Genomic DNA, 12,083 nt, shown 5'->3' with positions numbered 1-12,083 from the left:
GGAGTTCCACTTTAACTGGAGTTTAACTGGAGTTCCACTTTTTAACCACACTTAAAGTACTTAAGTAAAAATACTTCACAGTATTGTTTTTTTTTTGCAGATATTTGTGCTGTACTTTACTAATTATATTTTTGACTTTTACTCTGCTACATTCCTAAAGAAAATAATATACTTTTAACTCCATACATTTTTCCTTGACCCCGAAAAGTACTCGTTACATTTTGAATGCTTAGCAGGACAGGAAAATGGTCCAACTCATGCACTTATCAAGAGAACATCCCTGGTCATGTCTACTGCCTCTGATCTGACAGACTCACTAAACATGAATGCTTCATTTGTAAATGATGTCTGAGTGGCCTTGGCTATCCGTACATATAATAAAACAAGATATTGTGGCGCCTGGTTTGCGGACCCTTTTTTTTCACCTAAAATGACGTACCCAAATCTAACTGCCTGTAGCTCAGGACCTGAAGCAAGGATATGCATATTCTTGATTCCATTTGAAAGGAAACACTTGGAAGTTGATGGAAATTCATTAAAAAAAAATATATATATATATATATTTGTTTTTTTATTATTTTACCTTTTATTTAATAATGTAAGGAATTTGAAATGATTTATAATCTTACTTTTGATACTTACTATTTTACATTGAGCACACAGTCATGCAATCTCCATTGACATTCAATGTGGCACCATCACAGGATGCCACTTTTCCAACAAGTCAGTTTGTCAAATTTCTGTCCTGCTAGAGCTACCCCAGACAACTGTGCTGTTAATGTGACGTGAAACATCTAGGAGCAACAACGGCTCAGCCGTGAAGTGGTAGTCCATACAAGCTCAGAACGGGATCGCCAAGTGCTGAAGCGTGTAACACGTCAGCAAAATAACTTTTTTTTTCGGGAGCTTCATGAAATGGGTTTCCATGGCCGAACAGTCGCCCACAAGACTACGATCACCACTCGCAATGCCAAGTGTCAGCTGGAGTGGTGTAAAGCTAACCGCCATTGGACTCTGGAGCAGTAGAAACACGTTCTCTGGAGTGATGAATCACGCTCCACCATCTGGCAGTCCGACGGACGAATCTGGGTTTGGCGAATGCCAGGAGAATGCTGCTTGCCCCAATGCATAGTGCCAACTGTAAAGTTTGGAGGAGGAATAATGATCTGGGGCTATTTTTCATGGTTTCGGGCCCCTTAGTTTCAGTGAAGGGAAACTTAACACTACAGAATACAATGACATTCTAGATCATTCTGTGCTTCCAACTTTATGGCAACAGTTTGGGGAAGGGCCTTTCCTCCCCGAACACAAAGCGAGCATTTCTTATTGTTTAAGTACAGATAGTACTTCCCCGTTTCACACAATTATTTGAAAATGTTCTTCCGTTATGTGCCTACTAAACACAAGTCTGTGTGGTTTCGAGGCAGTCGTTTAGAGGCAGCGCTAGATGGAGACAGGAGTGTTAATTGTCCTGCGGATGAGTAACCATGTCTGAATGTCCTAAGATGCAGCGTGAAGGCTGCCTCTGTCTCCTCCTGTCTCTGTGTGGACAGCAGTTCTCCATCTCTGTGTGGACAGCAGTTCTCCGTCTCTGTGTGGACAGCAGTTCTCCGTCTCTGTGTGGACAGCAGTTCTCTGTCTCTGTGTGGACAGCATTTCTCTGTCTCTGTGTGGACAGCATTTCTCCGTCTCTGTGTGGACAGCATTTCTCCGTCTCTGTGTGGACAGCAGTTCTCCGTCTCTGAGTGGACAGCATTTCTCCGTCTCTGTGGACAGCATTTCTCCGTCTCTGTGTGGACAGCATTTCTCCGTCTCTGTGTGGACAGCATTTCTCCGTCTCTGTGTGGACAGCATTTCTCCGTCTCTGTGTGGACAGTATTTCTCTGTCTCTGTGTGGACAGTATTTCTCTGTCTCTGTGTGGACAGCAGTTCTCCGTCTCTGTGTGGACAGCATTTCTCTGTCTCTGTGTGGACAGCAGTTCTCCGTCTCTGTGTGGACAGCATTTCTCCGTCTCTGTGTGGACAGCATTTCTCCGTCTCTGTGTGGACAGCATTTCTCTGTCTCTGTGTGGACAGCATTTCTCTGTCTCTGTGTGGACAGCATTTCTCTGTCTCTGTGTGGACAGCAGTTCTTGGAGATGCAGAGAGCACTAACACCTTTCACTCCAAAACAGTAAAACGTCAAACATTTTTGATACCAGTACATACTGTACTATCTAGTATCTACTGAACAACCGGATTTAATGGGTGTTTTTATGCAGTTGGTTTTTATTGCTCTTTCTGGCTGATGTGAGCTGAATTCTGATTGTGTCTCTTAAAAGCTTTTGTTAGTGCTGCATTACTGCATACACAAGCACGAAAAAATATGGACTTCTCTGTGTCTCTTTCTCTCTCAGCAGGTGATTTGTCTCTCTCAGCAGGTTATGTCTCCAGTTCCTCTGCAGTCCAGCCCAGTAAAGCTCCCTCAAAGTACTCTGAAACTGTACACACAGGCACTGCTATCCCTAGGAGCAAAATATGTTGTTTTTTTGGTTGAAAATACATTTTTAAATGTCTTGTGCTCACTGTGATGCAGCCAGCATGCACAACAAGGAAATGGGAAGGCCTATTAGACCTATTCGGAGCAATCGGGGTCAAACACTTATTTTAATACACAGATGCATGTTACTACATTGTATCCTCAATTATCATGCTTCTGATGTTGTAATGGGTGCAACAAGCCATTACTGAATAACTTGCTTTCATACAACCCAGTCCTTCCACCAACGTGACATCTTACTACCAAGACACTACCATGCATTCCATACACCCTAGCTGCCAATGGAGTATCCCTGCCTCACCCGTGACCCTCTCTCCCCAATCAGACCTCATGATGCACAATCGAGGGCATCCTGTCGGGCTGTATCACAGGCCATCAGACTGCTAAACAGCAATCACTAACTCAGAGAGGCTGCTGTCTACATTGAGACCCAATCACTGGCCACTAATAAATGGATCACTAGTCACTTTTTAACAATGCCACTTTAAATAATGGTTACATATCTTACATTACTGTATTTTATACCATCTATTGCACCTCGGCCATCGCTCGTCCATATGAATATGTACATATTCTCATTCACCCCTTTCAATTTGTGTGTATTAGGCAGTTGTTGGGGAATTGTTAGATGACTTTTTAGGTATTACTGCACTGTCGGAATGAAAAGCACAAGCTTTTCACTACACTCGCATTAACAGCTGCTAACCATGTGTATGTGACCAATAAAGATTTGATTTGATTTGATGATACAATTCCCTCTATCCAGCAACTGCTAAGTCACTCCATCCAACTAGCACCAACAAACATAGGCAGAGGAGATTCAACTAATCTGGGACAGAGTGTCTGTGTATGCACAGGGAAGGATGGATGGATAAGGGATTGAGAGCAGGCTTTCAGGACTGTGTTTTAGTGATAGAGAGGTGAGGGAGGGGATGAGATTATATCTGAGATGGAAGTAATACTGTAATGCATCCTGAATTATCCTATCAAGAGCCTTGTTTAGTGTGTGTGTGTGCACCAGTCTTTCATAACAGGACAGGATCCGCGTTACGTATCCCTCTGGTTTGCTTGGCTCACACACTAAGCCACGGATGGACACGTTGTTGATGGTAGCAGTGTCCACCCACTGAGCACAGACGTCAATTCAACATCTAGTCCATGTTGGTTTAACCTAATTTCATTGAACCAACATTAATTCACCCATTTTGTGTGTGTGTGTTTGAACTCTTGGCAACCTGTCCATGGGTTAGATGAGAAGCTACTTTTAACTGTGTTGTGCAACCAACCAATGGTGGCTTCCCAAACATTAAGCTAACTACAGGATGACAGGGTTAGAGTAAGGGAAATTGGAATTATCATTTTTATTTGACCTTTATTTAAGTAATTGACATGGAACTGACCCTAACCGTGCAGCATGTGCACTGCAAAACCCTCCAACCAACCCCAGTTAATCCTAATATCACTCACTCACAAAACCCTCCAACCAACCCCAGTTAATCCTAATATCACTCACTCACAAAACCCTCCAACCAACCCCAGTTAATCCTAATATCACTCACTCACAAAACCCTCCAACCAACCCCAGTTAATCCTAATATCACTCACTCACAAAACCCTCCAACCAACCCCAGTTAATCCTAATATCACTCACTCACAAAACCCTCCAACCAACCCCAGTTAATCCTAATATCACTCACTGGCAAAACCCTCCAACCAACCCCAGTTAATCCTAATATCACTCACTCACAAAACCCTCCAACCAACCCCAGTTAATCCTAATATCACTCACTGGCAAAACCCTCTTACCAACCCCAGTTAATCCTAATATCACTCACTCGCAAAACCCTCCAACCAACCCCAGTTAATCCTAATATCACTCACTGGCAAAACCCTCCAACCAACCCCAGTTAATCCTAATATCACTCACTCGCAAAACCCTCCAACCAACCCCAGTTAATCCTAATATCACTCACTGGCAAAACCCTCTTACCAACCCCAGTTAATCCTAATATCACTCACTCTCCCTCCAACCAACCCCAGTTAATCCTAATATCACTCACTCGCAAAACCCTCCAACCAACCCCAGTTAATCCTAATATCACTCACTGGCAAAACCCTCCAACCAACCCCAGTTAATCCTAATATCACTCACTCACAAAACCCTCCAACCAACCCCAGTTAATCCTAATATCACTCACTGGCAAAACCCTCTTACCAACCCCAGTTAATCCTAATATCACTCACTCGCTCCCACCCTCAACCAACCCCAGTTAATCCTAATATCACTCACTGTAAAACCCTCCAACCAACCCCAGTTAATCCTAATATCACTCACTGTTGCAAAACCCTCCAACCAACCCCAGTTAATCCTAATATCACTCACTGGCAAAACCCTCTTACCAACCCCAGTTAATCCTAATATCACTCACTCGCAAAACCCTCCAACCAACCCCAGTTAATCCTAATATCACTCACTCGCAAAGCCACACAAGCCCTCCTTTAGCCTCTAGCCCTCTTTCTCTCTCTCTCGCTCTCATTAAAGTAAGGGCAGTAGCGGTAGCAGCAGTTGATAGATTGTTTCTGATGTCATGCAGATCCGGAGATGAAAACTGTGGCTGAGTGAGCACCATCTCCCATTTCCACCCACCCAATCATGCTCAGTCAATTGCCACTAACGTTACTCATCCAAGGTAGTAGGTTTTAAAAGCGGCTATTTCAAGTAACACTCTCGCTCCCACCCTCACTACCACTATGAACCAATACTGTATGTACCTCCACCCCAGATCGATCTCACTCTTTCCCTGTTGTGTTATTTTCCACCTAGCCGGCCATGACTGAAAGCATCTGGTCAATAACTGTCTAGACAGCTATGGTGGCAGCAAATGGAACCAACAACCGAAAGCATCCATTAGATACCTAAGGTCAAAATAACCATGGCTACCGCTTAATCTTTCTCATGTATACAACAGTAGCCTCAAAATTCTTGTTTGAAAAGTAATTGAATTACCTGATAGTATTTGAACACAGGTCTGAGTAGCTTATGTAGTAGTGTGTGTTTTAACGGACAACAGCAGATAACAGGATGTCGGTCTCTGAACGTTGTTCTAGATCTGGGCACATGTATTAATAACAAAGCGTCTCAGACTGCTGATCTAGGATCAGTTTCATAATGAATACGATTATAAAGATCAGCTTTCCTACTCTGAAATGCTTTGTGGATACGCCCCTTAGGTGCTCTGAGTTGACGGATGTTTAGATAAAGGTGCACTGGTTGTTACATATTCTATGGTATGATCCTTCCTCCTCTTCCTGCTTCACTTCATCTGTTGTTTAGTGTCATCTTCGTGCTTCACTTCTTCTGTTGTTTAGTGTCATCTTCGTGCTTCACTTCTTCTGTTGTTTAGTGTCATCTTTGTGCTTCACTTCTTCTGTTGTTTAGTGTCATCTTTGTGCTTCACTTCTTCTGTTGTTTAGTGTCATCTTTGTGCTTCACTTCTTCTGTTGTTTAGTGTCATCTTCCTGCTTCACTTCTTCTGTTGTTTAGTGTCATCTTTGTGCTTCACTTCTTCTGTTGTTTAGTGTCATCTTTGTGCTTCACTTCTTCTGTTGTTTAGTGTCATCTTTGTGCTTCACTTCTTCTGTTGTTTAGTGTCATCTTTGTGCTTCACTTCTTCTGTTGTTTAGTGTCATCTTTGTGCTTCACTTCTTCTGTTGTTTAGTGTCATCTTCCTGCTTCACTTCTTCTGTTGTTTAGTGCAAAGTAATTACATCTCCCGAACACATCTCCACATCCCTCATCACCACAAGATCACAGGAATCTAGAGGTGTGACGTGTCTTCTGTTAGTGAGGAAACCATTCAGCCTCGCCGTTAACTTCTTGTATTCACATGGTTGGGTGCTGTACGTGCTCTATATGCCACTAGCTTCGTGTGTTTGTTAGCAACAGTAAGGCTTTTCCTTATTCGTTTATATCAAAATTAATGAATAGTTCAACCTCTGAGTTAGAGCAGCCGGCTTGATCAGCTAGCAGGGGAATGGACCAAACAGATGGTGCAAGGGTGTCTGATCATTCCTCAGGTGGTGGTGTGTGTGTGTGTGTGTGTGTGTGTGTGTGTGTATGTGTGTATATATATGGGGGGGACAAATGACTGCTGGAGAAGGGATCTGAGACACTGAATCTACTGAGTTACGTTTGTCATGGAGCTGGCTCAAACAATAAAGAAATTACATTTCAGGGCCAGACGGTGAATGACAGGAGGGGGAATAGTTGGAAAGAGGGATAAACGAGAGAGGGAGACAATCTGAACACCACCCCTCCCTCCTCCACTTGCCATCTGATGTCGAGACTGCTCGTTGCCCATAGCAACGCAGAGTGGGAGAGAGGAGGATGGATTGATCCCAGCTGGTGGGAGGGAGGGCGGAGAGGACAACGGCTCACACAACACACACACTGAGCCAACCACAGAGAGGAGAGGGAAAAGGGATAGAATATATGTTATCAGTCTTTTCCTTTTCCTGTTGAAGCAGACTAAGAGCATTGGACATCGCGAGGGGCAAGCAGCCAATCGGCATTCAATGGGGAGCAAGCGACCAATGAGGGGCGAGTGGACTCCTCCCCATAAAGCGCTGTGCTGAGCTCCGATCCTTTATAAATGAATGGAGAGGCTCTGAGGCAGCACACTGCTCTCCCACAGAGCACTAGAATCAACAACAGCAGCATAGACGGATGCTCGCACCCAGCCATGAAGAAACGCCACAGACAAGCACATGCCGCAGACACCACAGACGACATGGATCCCCACCATCCCCCTGAGGCCTTGGCGCCCCCTCTCGCCCTCCCTTTCTCAGCCTCCGGAACCCTGGCCCTCCCGCTCCCGCTCCCATCACCTGCCACCCGACGCTCCATCTCTATGGGCGACTTCAGGCGGGTGACCACAGCCCTGTACGGCTCGGAGCCCCCCTCGACGGCTACCACAGCCCCTTCCTCCAAGATGGTGACCCCCAGCTCTAGCATGGAGTTTGAAGCGGCCCGTCGGCGCCTGCTAGAGATGGAGGAGCGCCAGCGGGTCATCCGGGAGATGGAGAGACGCCTGGAGGAGCTCCGGGAGGTGTTCGTGCGCTCGGAGCAGGAGGTGGTGGAGCATGGCGAGGTGTTGACCCGCATTGTCTGCGGCGCCCAGCAGGGGGAGATATACGCGGCCGAGAACAGCGAGCGGCTCAAGAAGGGGCTGCGATTCAGGAAGCGCCGGCCCACCATTGTCTTCTCCTCAATGCTGGGACTCCGTACGTGTCTTCCCTGGCCCGTCAAGCTCAAATGACCCTTAAACTACAGACTGACACCATTCCCAAACTGTCACCCCTCCTTGAGGCTACAACCCCCCTCCCCCCCTTGAGCTCTTATTGATTCCAGGAAGCTGGCCCTCTTTGGACTAATGGGTGTATATTGTATGTCTGGGATGGTTTGGAGGCCATGGGACTCGTATGGTGAATCTGTAAAACTAAACGTTGTTTTATGATACCATACTTGTACAAACGCAACAACAACGAAAATGTAATCGCTTCGATGTGGTTGGTCGATTCTTTCTTATTTGCTTTGTGTAGAAAGAAGTGGGAATGACAGAAGAAGAGAGTCACAGTGCAGGTATTGGAGCGTGAGGTAGAGAGAAGTGAGGGTTACATAACAAAGCCCGGGCTTACGGGATGGGGGAGAGCGTTGAACCATCTGCCTTTTCAACCCACTGGAGTGAGAACAGAGGAGCAGAATGCAGTTGAGGTTTCACTTTTTTTTTGCTGCATTGTTTTGTAGACCCGGGGGGGAAAAGGGGGGAGTCAGAAAGAATGGTTGGTAGAGGGCCTTGGGTGACCGCAGGGTGTCGAAGGGCAACGTGCCTTGGTATTCCCCAGCACACTCACTATATCTCCCAGCCAACTCATCATCTGAGCTTCAAAGGTCAAACCCCCAGTGGAGTAGTAGTCTGCTCTCTCATGACATGAGAAACCAACCAGGTCCTTCTGGGACGCTTCCACCTGTGGCCTATTCTTTGTCGCCTGGCAACCCAGGCCTAACTCACCTTCCAGAATGTATCCGACAAACATTGTGTCCTTGGAAAACAAGAGGTTCAAGAACAACTTCCTTTTCTGGTGCATTTGCTTCAACTGGACCTGAGCGATGGACAATGGCGCTGTTTGCAAAACTGTGTTCGTTTGACTATGGCAGAGCTGGCCTCCTCAATGCTTTTACGGTTGATGAAATGTTTGAGGATTGCGTTAGCCATGCCATGGCCAGCGAGACAAGCACAGGTAGGGTATATACTGTATAACAAGATGATAGGCTAGCTGAGAGACTGAGGGTGGATGATTTGTGCAAAGGGACGACAGTCAGTCACGTGAGAGGGAGGGGTTAAAAAGACGATTAAACAGCAAACAGACATTTTAATATTATTGACGTTATTGCATCAAATAAAATAAAATGTAGTTTTGTCACATAAACATGGCAAGCAGATGTCATTGCGAGTGTAGCGAAATGCTTGTGCTTCTAGTTCTGACAGTGCAGCAATATCTAACAAGTAATATCTAACAATTTCACAACAAATACCTAATACACACATCTAAAGGAATGTAATTAAGAATATCTAAATATATGGATGAACAATGTCAGAGGTCGGCATAGACTAACATACAGTAGAATAGTATAGAATACAGTATATACATATGAGTAATCAGTAATGCAAGATATGTAAACATTATTAAAGTGACGAGTGATCCATGTATTGAAATGGCCAATGATTTCAAGTCTGTCAGTGATGGCTGTTTAATAGTATGATGGCCTTGAAATAGATGTTTTTCAGTCTCTCGGTCCCAGCTTTTGATGTACATGTACTGACCTCGTCTTCTGGATGATAGCGGTGTGAACAGGCAGTGCCTCTGGGGCGGTTGTTGTCCTTGATGATTTGTTTTGGCCTTCCTGTGACATCAGGTGCTGCAGGGCAGGTAGTTTGCCCCCCCTGTATAGGCTTACATATCGATTAGGGTATATTACTGCCTGTTATTTGTAAGCTAGACAGAGACAAGAATAATTCCTATTGTATGCTTCAGACCCAAACACCTTGTATTTTTGTATGTACATATATTATTAAATTATACTGGAAGTCTACAGGCTACAAAGGTTCTTCATTAAATGCCTTATACAATGTATGTGTATATACTAGTGTGAGGATGGAGTCCTGTGTAGCTCAGTTGGCAGAGCATTATGCTTACAGCACCAAGGTTGTGGGTTCAATTCCCACAGGGGAACCAGTATGAAAAAAGTATTCAAATGTATGTCACTCTGGATAAGAGTCAATGCGAAATGACTTCAATGTAAAGTAATGAATTCATGACCATTGATCTAACGATGACAACCAGAACACCAATGTCCATGTTGGAATACATTGAAACTCAAGCAAATATTTTCAGCGCTGTACTTTTGTTGTTGCGTTTTGCTATGAAATACTACGTTTCCTAAAGAGCTCTGGGCCCACACGCAGAATGAATGTATTGTTTAAATGTGTTTCTCAATAAATATTGTTCCCTTAACTTGTTAAGGGCCTGTGGTTGAAAATACGATTCTCTGTCTGGATATCTTAACAAATCTCGTCTTAAAATGTGTTTAATTAATTGTATCCTCCTTGCTTCAGGGTTATCTGAATCATTTCCCTCCTCTCTGCACAATTGAGTTGCAGGGACACATTTCCCCTTGAAGGTCTGACTGATTGAAGGACAGTTCGTCAAATACAGTATCTTGGTTAGCCACATCTTCAGAGGCTTCCATGATAGACATTTGCCTGATCCACAGTCCTGACTGCCGCTGTGCTCTCGTTTTGTTTAGAACGAGGCTAGTGGGCATAGCCTGGTCCAGTCCCCTTTCTGTTTGTGGTGTCTTACCTTTTCTTATAGTCAATGTCGGACAGCATAAACCGATATGGGACCAGGCTATTAAAGGCATACAGCTAAGCCAAAACTGGCAATCAGAACTGGTTTAAAGATAGCCTAAAATAATATCAAGCGTTCTGCATCAACCACAGGTCCACAACAAGTTTTATGACAATATCACCATTCTGTAAATGAATGTACTTATCTTCTATTGTGTTAAATAGTTCATTTGTGATGTGAGTTTCCTTCTGTTAAAATGAACGTAAGGCTGCGTTTACATAGGCAGCCCAATTCTGATCTTTTTCTGACAGTTGGTCTTTTGAACAATCAGATCAGATCTTTTGCCCATAATTCGGCAAAATATCAGAAATTGGCTGCCCGTGTAAACGCAGCCTAATAGTCCTAAAATATATTTAATTTTTAAACCGGGTTTAATCTGTTTATTTTAAATTATATAATGTCCTTCATTATTACATTTCCATGTTGACCTTAAATACGTTTAGATGTATTTTAAGCTCTACTGATAAAATGTGTTCTCCTTAACTTAGATAAATTTGAAAACATGCTCATTGCTTTGAATAAGGCTTTTGCATTGTAGAATGTTTTGCTAAAGTGACAAATTGCTTGTAATACAGAATTTAATCATAGGCTTTAGTGCAGAGTTTAAACAAATGAACAATGTTCTGTAAAGACAAGAAAAATTGGCTTTTTTTTACACTGTTCAGGACAATTTGTTCTCGGTTCTGTCAGAGAGGGACTGGTAGTATACTGCTAGTTGGGGGAGAGAAAATGAATTAAGGCAATCTGGAATGTGGTCTATTTTCCCGGAGAGTGTATGAGAATGCTTATTGCTTACCCATGCACATTTTGACATTTAAATCAGCTCTTACATCTGTTGGGCAAATGTCTCTTTTCTCTCTCCTCTCTCTTTCTCTCCTCGCTCTCTCTCCTTCTCTCCTCCCCCTCTCTCTCTCCTTTGAAGTGACGCATTTGGCCTGTCACGACTGGTACAGAGGTAGTAGTCTGTCACCTTGGAGCACCAGAGCAGAAAAACAGAGCCTGCTCAGCATAACTGAAATGGCTCATGACGTAATGACATAATGAGACGATCCATGCATCCTGCAGAGAGGAAGCCAAGGGACCTGATAACAAAACACCCATAACGCTGCTGGAAGCATCAGCAGACAAACGCCAGACGTGACATGTGTATTCCATTCTGAATGAAGAACATCCTGGGTTTTAAGTTGAGCTTGTTACAATACCCATATTAAACTTCAGTTATAAGATGGGACGGTGCTGAACGTGACCAGTACCAAGTGTGTCGAGAGACCCCATTGACCAATAGGATGCAAGATCTTCCATCATGCGTCCAAAAGATTGGCTTCTCCTTGGAATGTCTGATGTTCAGGATTTTGTCCTGATTTGTAATCTGTCCTGAAGTGAAGGCTTTAGTTATTTGGTGCAACTCACTTTGCCTGTACTGTCCACTCTGAAGAATGTATGTATTGGTCATGATCTGGATGAGGGAGCCGTACCTTCTCCAATGGGTCTGGATGTACTGTATAATAAACATTGACAGGAAATGACATCATCACTGTGTTGGCCCCTCATTGCTCACCAATGACAGCAAGAT

This window comes from Oncorhynchus tshawytscha, linkage group LG11, assembly GCF_018296145.1.
Source record: "Oncorhynchus tshawytscha isolate Ot180627B linkage group LG11, Otsh_v2.0, whole genome shotgun sequence".
NCBI lineage: Eukaryota > Metazoa > Chordata > Actinopteri > Salmoniformes > Salmonidae > Oncorhynchus > Oncorhynchus tshawytscha.
The sequence above is the reverse complement of the archived record's forward strand: the minus strand, read 5'-3'. Positions refer to the sequence as shown.